The following is an 11,589-nucleotide window of genomic DNA, read 5'->3' as shown; positions in this document are numbered from 1 at the left end:
AACCATCGACTGGCTATTCCTGGTGAATGACAAACTTCTAAACCAATTGGTAGAAAGATAATTTATATTCCCATAGTATCTTGAATTTACGAAACGATAAAAAACGTAAAGCCTATGGACATGGAGAAAGGCAGCTCGGGCATAAAGCTATAGGGCTACAAATCAAGTGAGGTGACTGTACCTCAGTTTTCATTCGGTTATCAGGATTTGGAACTAGAATCCACTGAGAGCAAACATGTGATTCGTGACCGAAGCAAGCAATGACAATGTTAGAGCTTCGATACTGCCACTATTCGGCATGAAAAGAGACGGCAATGTTTTTGACGTTGTTTCGCGGGGATTATGCTACTATTCTCGGGTTTGAAGGGAGAGAGCCAGGCATCACAGCGTAGCACTAGAGAAGCCGGAGGTTAATCACGTTTTCAGCACCTAGACAGCTCCTTGTGGAAGAGGAGGTCTATATTCGGCAGCAAGGAGTCCCTTCTGCGATCGCGGGGGAAGCCCTCAACCCTCACTAGCAAATTTGGTGCGGTGTAGCCAACAACACACACAACGTTCTGACCTTTCTTCCTCCACTCTCCAATGATGCTGTTAGCTGGTTATTTGGTGGTCAGTCAGGGACACTTAATATAATCTTGCTGAACGACGATGGTGCTTGCATTTCGGCTCCAGTCTTTTCGTTTTGCACAGGATTCTAAGCAGCAGCAGCGGCAGGGGTGCTTGTCCAATGTAAAAGTGCTAAGGAAGGCAGCAGCCTACACATCCCCACGAGCTTGGAGCACGAGCCTCACTCACACTGATCATCACAGAGGGAGACATTATCACGAGCACGCGGCCAACGGGAGGCTCGATTAGATTGTCAACAATGTAAATCAAGACAGGTAGGAAGGTTCCTCTTTGGTTCAACTGAATAATAGATTAGTTGTACATTGCCGGGGCACTCCCTCGGTGTAGCCGACAACGGGGACCACCCCCGCTTTACGCACTAGGCTACTATAGTCTCTCGAGTCTCTGCTTCTATATTCAGGTACTACAGCGACTAAGTATAGTCCTAACGTGGATTAATGCTTGGCTTAGTCCGTTTCAATTACAATTTCCAGTAGGGTTACATTATTATTAGTTCCCGAACAGGGAGGCAAACATTTGCATGTCAAGCTACCTGTAAGTTTGGTTTTGACGTGGATATGGGGCTGAGTTGTGCTTTGAATTTTATGCAGTGCTACAGAAAAGCCTTGTAAAATGAAGTTAGTGTGAAGAAACCTCAGTTATGAAGTAAGGGGCCGTTAGCCTACTTTACTATTCAATGAACTGTGTGAGACCCAGGGCATGTTCCAAATGGCCTACATAGGCTCACTTACATGTAGTGCACTATATAGTAAGTAGATTAGAGGCGAGATGGATCTGAACTGATAGGCTCCTGTAGCTTATTAAGGTCATGCAGAGACCAGTGGACAGACCTCTACTTGATATGTTGTGCTGATCAGGCAAAGCACAGTCTATGAACTCTCACCATTCAAACACCATGGTCGAAAAAAGGGTATTCAAGAGAATTTGCTGAACATAACCCTTTATACAGGAGGTTGGGATGTGCTGACAACCTTCAGTTGTTGTAGTCTTTAGTAGAAGTCTCTCAATAGACCTTCTCACCAGCACCATCTGAAATGTAATGATGGGCAACAGAAAGATTTGACCTGTAATGTCTCTCACATCTTCTCCATTTAAAGTATTGGTACTGTAGTGTATGTCTTGCGTTTAAAGTGTTATTGAATGACACATACCATACTCTCAGGGGGTTGTCATAATAGTGTGTCACTGTCTGTCATCAATCATATCTAAATAAAGACCAAGCACCTGGGTAGGTTTTCACTCATGCATGTCCTGTGTCAAGCGTAATGGATTTTCACAGCAGTAACTCAACAATGGACTCATTCTATGGTGAGAGCAGCTCTTCATGAGTATTATCCAGCAGACATGCAGGTGATGTGCTCTTACCATAGACATAGAATGAATCATCTTTTATGTTGAAGAATTGCTGTTGTAGGTTACTCTTCAAGCTACAATTATAGTTCTTCATTGTCTCAGTATCCCCATACGGTTTCTGGTGCCATTATACAATGTTTTACTGAACTCATAAACATCTTAGTGTAATATGGATGTAATATGGTTGTAGTACATGTCAGGTGTAATTGATATTTAATTTAATCCCCAGGTTCAACATGAGTCCAGCAGAGTCTATCTGGTGTGGTGAACTCAGAAGCTAAGAGAGGCATAGCCTGACTGAGAACTGAGTGAAGATCATAGCCTCCTCCTCTTCCTCTGTCCATCACCATCACCATCCACCAACATGGCTAACCCTCAGTAAGTATAGTACATTACACCACCCAGTGTGTGTATCTCCTCTCTGTCCCCCCCAGAACATGACCTGTGCTCAGTAAGCTCTCTCCCCCCCAGAACATGACCTGTGCTCAGTAAGATCTCTCTCCGCCCATAACATGACCTATGCTCAGTAAGATCTCTCTCCCCCCAGAACATGACCTGTGCTCAGTAAGATCTCTCTCCCCCAGAACATGACCTATGCTCAGTAAGATCTCTCTCCCCCCAGAACATGACCTGTGCTCAGTAAGATCTCTCTCCTCCCAGAACATGACCTATGCTCAGTAAGATCTCTCTCCCCCAGAACATGACCTGTGCTCAGTAAGATCTCTCTCCCTCCATAACATGACCTGTGCTCAGTAAGATCTCTCTCCCCCCAGAACATGATCTGTGCTCAGTAAGATCTCTCTCCCCCCAGAACATGACCTGTGCTCAGTAAGATCTCTCTCCCCCCAGAACATGACCTATGCTCAGTAAGATCTCTCTCCCCCCGTAACATGACCTGTGCTCAGTAAGATCTCTCTCCGCCCATAACATGACCTGTGCCCAGTAAGATCTCTCTCCCCCCATAACATGACCTGTGCTCAGTAAGATCTTTCTCCCCCCGTAACATGACCTGTGCTCAGTAATATCTTTCACCCCCCAGAGCATGACCTGTGCTCAGTAAGATCTTTCACCCCCAGAGCATGACCTGTGCTCAGTAAGATCTTTCACCCCCAGAGCATGACCTGTGCTCAGTAAGATCTTTCACCCCCAGAGCATGACCTGTGCTCAGTAAGATCTTTCTCCCTCCATAACATGACCTGTGCTCAGTAAGATCTCTCTCCCCCCAGAACATGATCTGTGCTCAGTAAGATCTCTCTCCCCCCAGAACATGACCTGTGCTCAGTAAGATCTCTCTCCCCCCAGAACATGACCTATGCTCAGTAAGATCTCTCTCCCCCCGTAACATGACCTGTGCTCAGTAAGATCTCTCTCCGCCCATAACATGACCTGTGCCCAGTAAGATCTCTCTCCCCCCATAACATGACCTGTGCTCAGTAAGATCTTTCTCCCCCCGTAACATGACCTGTGCTCAGTAATATCTTTCACCCCCCAGAGCATGACCTGTGCTCAGTAAGATCTTTCACCCCCAGAGCATGACCTGTGCTCAGTAAGATCTTTCACCCCCAGAGCATGACCTGTGCTCAGTAAGATCTTTCACCCCCAGAGCATGACCTGTGCTCAGTAAGATCTTTCTCCCCCCGTAACATGACCTGTGCTCAGTAATATCTTTCACCCCCCAGAGCATGACCTGTGCTCAGTAAGATCTTTCACCCCCAGAGCATGACCTGTGCTCAGTAAGATCTTTCACCCCCAGAGCATGACCTGTGCTCAGTAAGATCTTTCACCCCCAGAGCATGACCTGTGCTCAGTAAGATCTCTCTCCCCCATAACATGACCTGTGCTCAGTAAGATCTCTCTCCCCCCATAACATGACCTGTGCTCAGTAAGATCTCTCTCCGCCCATAACATGACCTGTGCCCAGTAAGATCTCTCTCCCCCCATAACATGACCTGTGCTCAGTAAGATCTTTCTCCCCCCGTAACATGACCTGTGCTCAGTAATATCTTTCACCCCCCAGAGCATGACCTGTGCTCAGTAAGATCTTTCACCCCCAGAGCATGACCTGTGCTCAGTAAGATCTTTCACCCCCAGAGCATGACCTGTGCTCAGTAAGATCTCTCTCCCCCATAACATGACCTGTGCTCAGTAAGATCTCTCTCCCCACATAACATGACCTGTGCTCAGTAAGATCTCTCTCCCCCCAGAACATGACCTGTGCTCAGTAAGATATCTCTCCCCCATAACATGACCTGTGCTCAGTAAGATCTCTCTCCCCCAGAACATGACCTGTGCTCAGTAAGATCTCTCTCCCACCCAGAACATGACCTGTGCTCAGTAAGATCTCTCCCCCCCAGAACACGATCTGTGCTCAGTAAGACGTTTCCCTCTTTACCAGACTTCTCTGACCTCCTCATCTCTCTCCCTGAATAATAAATATGGTATTGTACACACAGGCATGCACGCAAACACACTGACACACACGTACACACACACACACACACACACACAGACACACACACAGAGAAAGTGAGAGAGACAGAAAGGGAGACAGAGAGAGAGAGACAGAGAGAGGCTGAGCGAGAGGGAGAAAGAGAGAGGGAGAGAGAGAGAGGGAAAACGACAATGTCCCTGTTACAGACAGAGGCAGAGCTCAATGATATTGCTGAGGAGCACCTCATCGGTCAGCTCATTTGGAATTCTGCAGTCTAGCCACTCTTTCACAAATTCCTCTTACCTTGCCATTTTTTCTTGCTTCTTGCTACAAGATAGTTCAACATTTCCTTGCAGAAACATACCCGACTAATGAACAATTGCTTATGCAGTGATGATCTTCTTTGTGGTTACTCCCAGTTGCGTGATCAGTAGGGATGGTGAGAGGCCAGGACAGGTATGGTCTAATGGAGACGTGTAGTGTAGGGCGAGAGGACCAAGGAGACTGAAGAGGAGGCTTACGTCTTTAGGCCTGATCTTGACTGTGGTATCTATAGTTCCTTGAGCTTATTTGGTCTCACTTGACTTAATTATTAGTCTTCAGCAGGCTGTATGTAACTAGCCATGCTCATTATCAAACGTGTAATAAATGAATGGTAAATGAAAAGCCCTCCTTCACTGTTCTCTGTCCGTCAGTGTGACAGCCAGTCAGGGGATGTCACGAGAGACTAGGTGCGTAAGGAAGAATCAGGCGCAGAGAGCATAAGTTCCACAGGAAGAAGTGCACTTTAATAACGCACCGAAAAACAATGCCCACAACACAGGGCGCGGCAAAAATGTGGACCAACCCAAACACACAGGGTACCAGGTCCGGAGCACGAACACCAAATATCATACACACGTAACATAAAAATAATCCCGCACAAAACAAGGGCGGGTAAACGTACTATAAATAAGGAAGCCCATCAAGCACACAAAATAGACACAGGTGCAACTAATAAGACAAAACAAACAGACAACGAAAAAGGGATCGGTGGCGGCTAGTAGACCGGTGACGACGACCGCCGAGCACCGCCCGAACAGGCAGGGGAGCCAACTTCGGCGGAAGTCGTGACAGGGGAGTGGATTTATTCTGTGCCCTGTCGGTCCAATTCTATTCTGTCACTCTGTCTTGCTCAGTCAGTGGCGTAGGGCTGTAGCCTATCTTTGGGCCCAGTTGTTTAAGATTCTGAAGGGTTGTCGTTGCAGGACAGCACCATTCATCTTTCTCTCCGTCGCTGTTGACCCTGTTGTTTATTCAATGCCAACAGGAGGGTGGGGAGGTTGGAGGGCTCTGCCTCTGTTGTTCAGCATGCTGAGGTTGACAAGCACATGGTGTCTGTCTGAGCAGGGTCATATTCCTGTGAGTCTTTTCCAAGCAGAACAGTAACACAGGGATGGATGGATGCTTGGGCCAGCTCATCTATTGGACCTCATCTATTACAGAAGATAACAAGGAATCTGTTAGGAAGTCTCCATTACATGCATCTAGGTTTAGTAGCCGGAAACAAATCGTTTTTGTTGTTGTGAAGAGGCTGCTATTTCATGCTGTAGGTGATTTGCATCTTAGCAAATGTCTGGATTGAAACTGTACTTTATTTCATTCCTGATGATTTTCTGCCTAGAAAATCCTTTCTGGATGTCATATCGTTTAACATATTACAAATCAAGTCCACATCATAATACAGCCCATTCCCATTTCACTGATCACCTTTCTATGCAGACTCTTTAGCTTTGAGCCTCAGGTAACCTCAAACACACTGCAGTTCAGTCCGACTGTAAAGAGCCAAGACCTTTCCTCTGCTGACAGTACAGTACAGCACAGCAGCTCTCCAGGAGGGTCTCTCATCATCAGTGTGTCTCCCAGTCCTGGTATCTGTAAAGGTCAGATGAGACTGGTCACACTGTGCCTGTCTGAAACATGCCATGCCTACAGCTTCCTGAAACCAGACTCATTTATCATTATGGAAATTTCCTGCATAAAGTCAAGGCTGATGGAGTGTACCCATAGGCTACTGTAATATTAGGAAAGGCATCAAGACAAAGCCTAAGAGGAAGAGGTGAAGGAAGGTTTAGGAAGCAGATTCGTGTGTCTTTGTGGATGGGTTGAATGGAGTGGAGTGAGCATGTACATGGATTGGATGGAGTGGAGTGAGCATGTACATGGGTTGGATGGAGTGGAATGTGCATGTACAGTGCCAGTCAAAGGTTTGGACACACCTACTCATTCAAGGGTTTTTTCTTATTTTTGCTATTTTCTATATTGTAGAATAATAGTGAAGACATCAACACTATGAAATAACACATATGGAATCATGTAGTAACCAAAAAAGTGTTAAACAAATCCAAATATACACTGCTCAAAAAAATAAAGGGAACACTTAAACAACACAATGTAACTCCAAGTCAATCACACTTCTGTGAAATCAAACTGTCCACTTAGGAGGCAACACTGATTGACAATAAATTTCACATGCTGTTGTGCAAATGGAATAGACAAAAGGTGGAAATTATAGGCAATTAGCAAGACACCCCCAATAAAGGAGTGATTCTGCAGGTGGTGACCACAGACCACTTCTCAGTTCCTATGCTTCCTGGCTGATGTTTTGGTCACTTTTGAATGCTGGCGGTGCTCTCACTCTAGTGGTAGCATGAGACGGAGTCTACAACCCACACAAGTGGCTCAGGTAGTGCAGCTCATCCAGGATGGCACATCAATGCGAGCTGTGGCAAGAAGGTTTGCTGTGTCTGTCAGCGTAGTGTCCAGAGCATGGAGGCGCTACCAGGAGACAGGCCAGTACATCAGGAGACGTGGAGGAGGTCGTAGGAGGGCAACAACCCAGCAGCAGGACCGCTACCTCCGCCTTTGTGCAAGGAGGAGCACTACCAGAGCCCTGCAAAATGACCTCCAGCAGGCCACAAATGTGCATGTGTCTGCTCAAACGGTCAGAAACAGACTCCATGAGGGTGGTATGAGGGCCCGACGTCCACAGGTGGGGGTTGTGCTTACAGCCCAACACCGTGCAGGACGTTTGGCATTTGCCAGAGAACACCAAGATTGGCAAATTCGCCACTGGCACCCTGTGCTCTTCACAGATGAGAGCAGGTTCACACTGAGCACATGAGCACATGTGACAGACGTGACAGAGTCTGGAGACGCCGTGGAGAACGTTCTGCTGCCTGCACCATCCTCCAGCATGACCGGTTTGGCGGTGGGTCAGTCATGGTGTGGGGTGGCATTTCTTTGTGGGGCCACACAGCCCTCCATGTGCTCGCCAGAGGTAGCCTAACTGCCATTAGGTACCGAGATGAGATCCTCAGAGCCCTTGTGAGACCATATGCTGACACATGCACATTTGTGGCCTGCTGGAGGTCATTTTGCAGGGCTCTGGCAGTGCTCCTCCTTGCACAAAGGCGGAGGTAGCGGTCCTGCTGCTGGGTTGTTGCCCTCCTACGGCCTCCTCCACGTCTCCTGATGTACTGGCCTGTCTCCTGGTAGCGCCTCCATGCTCTGGACACTACGCTGACAGACACAGCAAACCTTCTTGCCACAGCTCGCATTGATGTGCCATCCTGGATGAGCTGCACTACCTGAGCCACTTGTGTGGGTTGTAGACTCCGTCTCATGCTACCACTAGAGTGAGAGCACCGCCAGCATTCAAAAGTGACCAAAACATCAGCCAGGAAGCATAGGAACTGAGAAGTGGTCTGTGGTCACCACCTGCAGAATCACTCCTTTATTGGGGGTGTCTTGCTAATTGCCTATAATTTCCACCTTTTGTCTATTCCATTTGCACAACAGCATGTGAAATTTATTGTCAATCAGTGTTGCCTCCTAAGTGGACAGTTTGATTTCACAGAAGTGTGATTGACTTGGAATTACATTGTGTTGTTTAAGTGTTCCCTTTATTTTTTTGAGCAGTGTATTTTAGATTTTAGATTCTTCAAAGTAGCCACCCTTTGCCTTTATGACAGCTTTGCACACTCTTGGCATTCTCTCAACAATCTTCACCTGGAATACTTTTACAACAGTCTTGAAGCAGTTCCCACATATGCTGAGCACTTGTTGGTTGCTTTTCCTTCACTCTGCGGTCCAACTCATCCCAAACCATCTCAATTTGGTTGAGGTAGGGTGATTGTGGAAGCCAGGTCATCTGATGCAGCACCATCACTTTCCTTCTTTGTCAAATATCCCTTACACAGCCTGGAGGTGTTGGGTCATTATCCTTTTGAAAAACAAATGATAAGTGCAAACCCGCATATCGCTGCAGAATGCTGTGGTAGCCATCCTGGTTAAGTGTGCCATGAATTCTAAATAAATCACTGACAGTGTCACCAGCAAAGCATGGAATTCAATCATGGGGCGGTAGATAGCCTAGTGGTTAGAGCGTTGGACTAGTAAATGAAAGGTTGCAAGATCAAATCCCTGACCTGACAAGGTAAAAATCTGCCGTTCTGCCCCTGAACAAGGCAGTTGATAAGGCAGTTAAACAAGACAAGGCAGTTAAAAATAAGAATTTGTTCTGAACTGATTTGCCTAGTTAAATAAAATAAAATGAAGGCCTGATTCACACAGTCTCCTCTGAACAGTAGATGTTGAGATGTGTCTGTTACTTGAACTCTTTGAAGCATTTATTTGGACTGCAATTTCTGAGGCTGGTAACTCTAATGAACTTATCCTCTGCAGCAGAGGTAACTCTGGGTCTTCCTTTCCTGTGGCAGTCCTCATGACAGACAGTTTCATCATAAAGCTTGATGGTTTTTGCAACTGCAAAGTTCTTGACATTTTTCAGATTGACTGACCTTAATGTCTTAAAGTAATGATGGACTGTCGTTTCTCTTTGCTTACTTGAGCTGTTCTTGCCATAATATGGACTTGGTATTTTACCAAATAAGGCTATCATCTGTATACCACTTTTATCTTGTCACAACACAAGTGATTGGCTCAAACGCATTAAGAAGGAAAGAAGTTCCACAATTTAACTTTTAACAAGGCACACCTGTTAATTGAAATGTATTCCAGGTGACTAACCTCATGAAGCTGGTTGAGAGAATGCCAAGAGTGTGTAACGCTGTCATCAAGGCAAAGGGTGGCTACTTTGAAGAATCTCAAATATAAAATATATTTTAAATTGTTTAACACTTTTTTGGTTACTACATGATTCCATATTTGTTATTTCATAGTTTTGATGTCTTCACTGTTATTCTATTATGTAGAAAATAGTAAAAAATAAAGAAAAACCCTGGAATGAGTAGGTGTGTCCAAACTTTTGATTGGTACTGTACATGGGTTGTATGGAGTGGAGTGAGCATGCACATGGATTGGATGGAGTGGAGTGAGCATGTACATGGGTTGGATGGAGTGGAGTGAGCATGTACATGGGTTGTATGGAGTGGAGTGAGCATGTACATGGGTTGTATGGAGTGGAGTGAGCATGTACATGGGTTGGATGAAGTGGAGTGAGCATGTACATGGGTTGTATGGAGTGGAGTGAGCATGTACATTGGTTGTATGGAGTGGAGTGTGCATGTACATGGGTTGGATGGAGTGGAGTGAGCATGTACATGGGTTATATGGAGTGGAGTGAGCATGTACATGGGTTGGATGAAGTGGAGTGAGCATGTACATGGGTTGGATGGAGTGGAGTGGGCATGTACATGGGTTGGATGGAGTGGAGTGAGCATGTACATGGGTTGTATGGAGTGGAGTGAGCATGTACATGGGTTGTATGGAGTGGAGTGAGCATGTACATGGGTTGGATGGGGTGGAGTGAGCATGTACATGGGTTGGATGGAGTGGAGTGAGCATGTACATGGGTTGTATGGAGTGGAGTGAGCATGTACATGGGTTGTATGAAGTGGAGTGAGCATGTACATGGGTTGGATGGAGTGGAGTGAGCATGTACATGGGTTGGATGAAGTGGAGTGAGCATGTACATGGGTTGTATGGAGTGGAGTGAGCATGTACATGGGTTGGATGGAGTGGAGTGAGCATGTACATGGGTTGGATGGAGTGGAGTGAGCATGTACATGGGTTGGATGGAGTGGAGTGAGATGTGCATCAAGTGTCTAGAGATGCTGTACACATGGAACACACTGTTAGATATGGTGGAGCCTTGAACACTAACTCATACTGATGGCTAGCTTCTCCACTGTTCTCTGTAGCAGCTGGTGGTTTCAATCAGACAGCTGCTGTGTTTTACTTGGCCAGGTTGGGTGTGTTTAGCTCTGCAGGGCTTTCCACAACCTGAGTACTTCAAGGTGTGTTAATCACATACTGTAGCCTAGTCCAACCAACCCAAGTACACTAGAATATGGATTGGTGTTGCTTTTCTGGATTATGAAACCACGGAAGGTTGGTGGCACGTTAATTGGGGAGAACGGGCTTGTGGTAAGGGTTGGAGCGGAATCGGTGGAATGGTATCAAATACATCCAACACATGGTTTCCATATGTTTGGTGCCATTCCATTTACGCCGTTCCATATATTATTATGAGCCGTCCTCCCCTCAGCAGCCTCCACTGTATGAAACACTGATGTGTCTGTCCAACTTACACAAACAACGGTACATTGCAAGTGGTGCGATGATATTCTTTGTGGTTGCTCCCAGTTGCGTGACCTTCTGTATGGTCAGTGGACTGCCTTAAGCCAATTATGCAACATGAATAATGACCTTTTCGACCTGGCCCATAACACTTCTAATTCTATCATTTGGCTGAAGGGGCAGGCTGTGTGTATGTGTCCCAATGCCCCAAGGGAGACTCTTCTTGTCTTTCCCACTGAATAATACACATAACCTCTGCAGAGTGCCATGGCTTTTCCCATTGTCTTAGAGTGAGTTCTATGTACTGTATGTATGTAGTGTATATAAAGTATGCTTCTGAGCTTTTCTGCTGTGGGACTTTGTAGTACACATATGTGATCCCTGTGGGAATTTAACTCACAATCTCTTACCAACTGAGATACACAAGACGGCAGGAGTCTTGGGCCACTACTGTCCATGTACTTCCATTGGCAGCTAGCCACAGCACTGGGTCCCTGCTTTGCATGCAGTTGTGCTGGGATGAGATGATGAGGTGTGGGGCTCTGAACAGCTTGTGTCTGCCATGACTGATCAGATGGCTGTGTTGATCAGAAGGG

Source organism: Salvelinus namaycush, chromosome 30 (genome assembly GCF_016432855.1).
Source record: "Salvelinus namaycush isolate Seneca chromosome 30, SaNama_1.0, whole genome shotgun sequence".
Lineage (NCBI taxonomy): Eukaryota > Metazoa > Chordata > Actinopteri > Salmoniformes > Salmonidae > Salvelinus > Salvelinus namaycush.
This window is presented reverse-complemented; position numbering follows the sequence as displayed.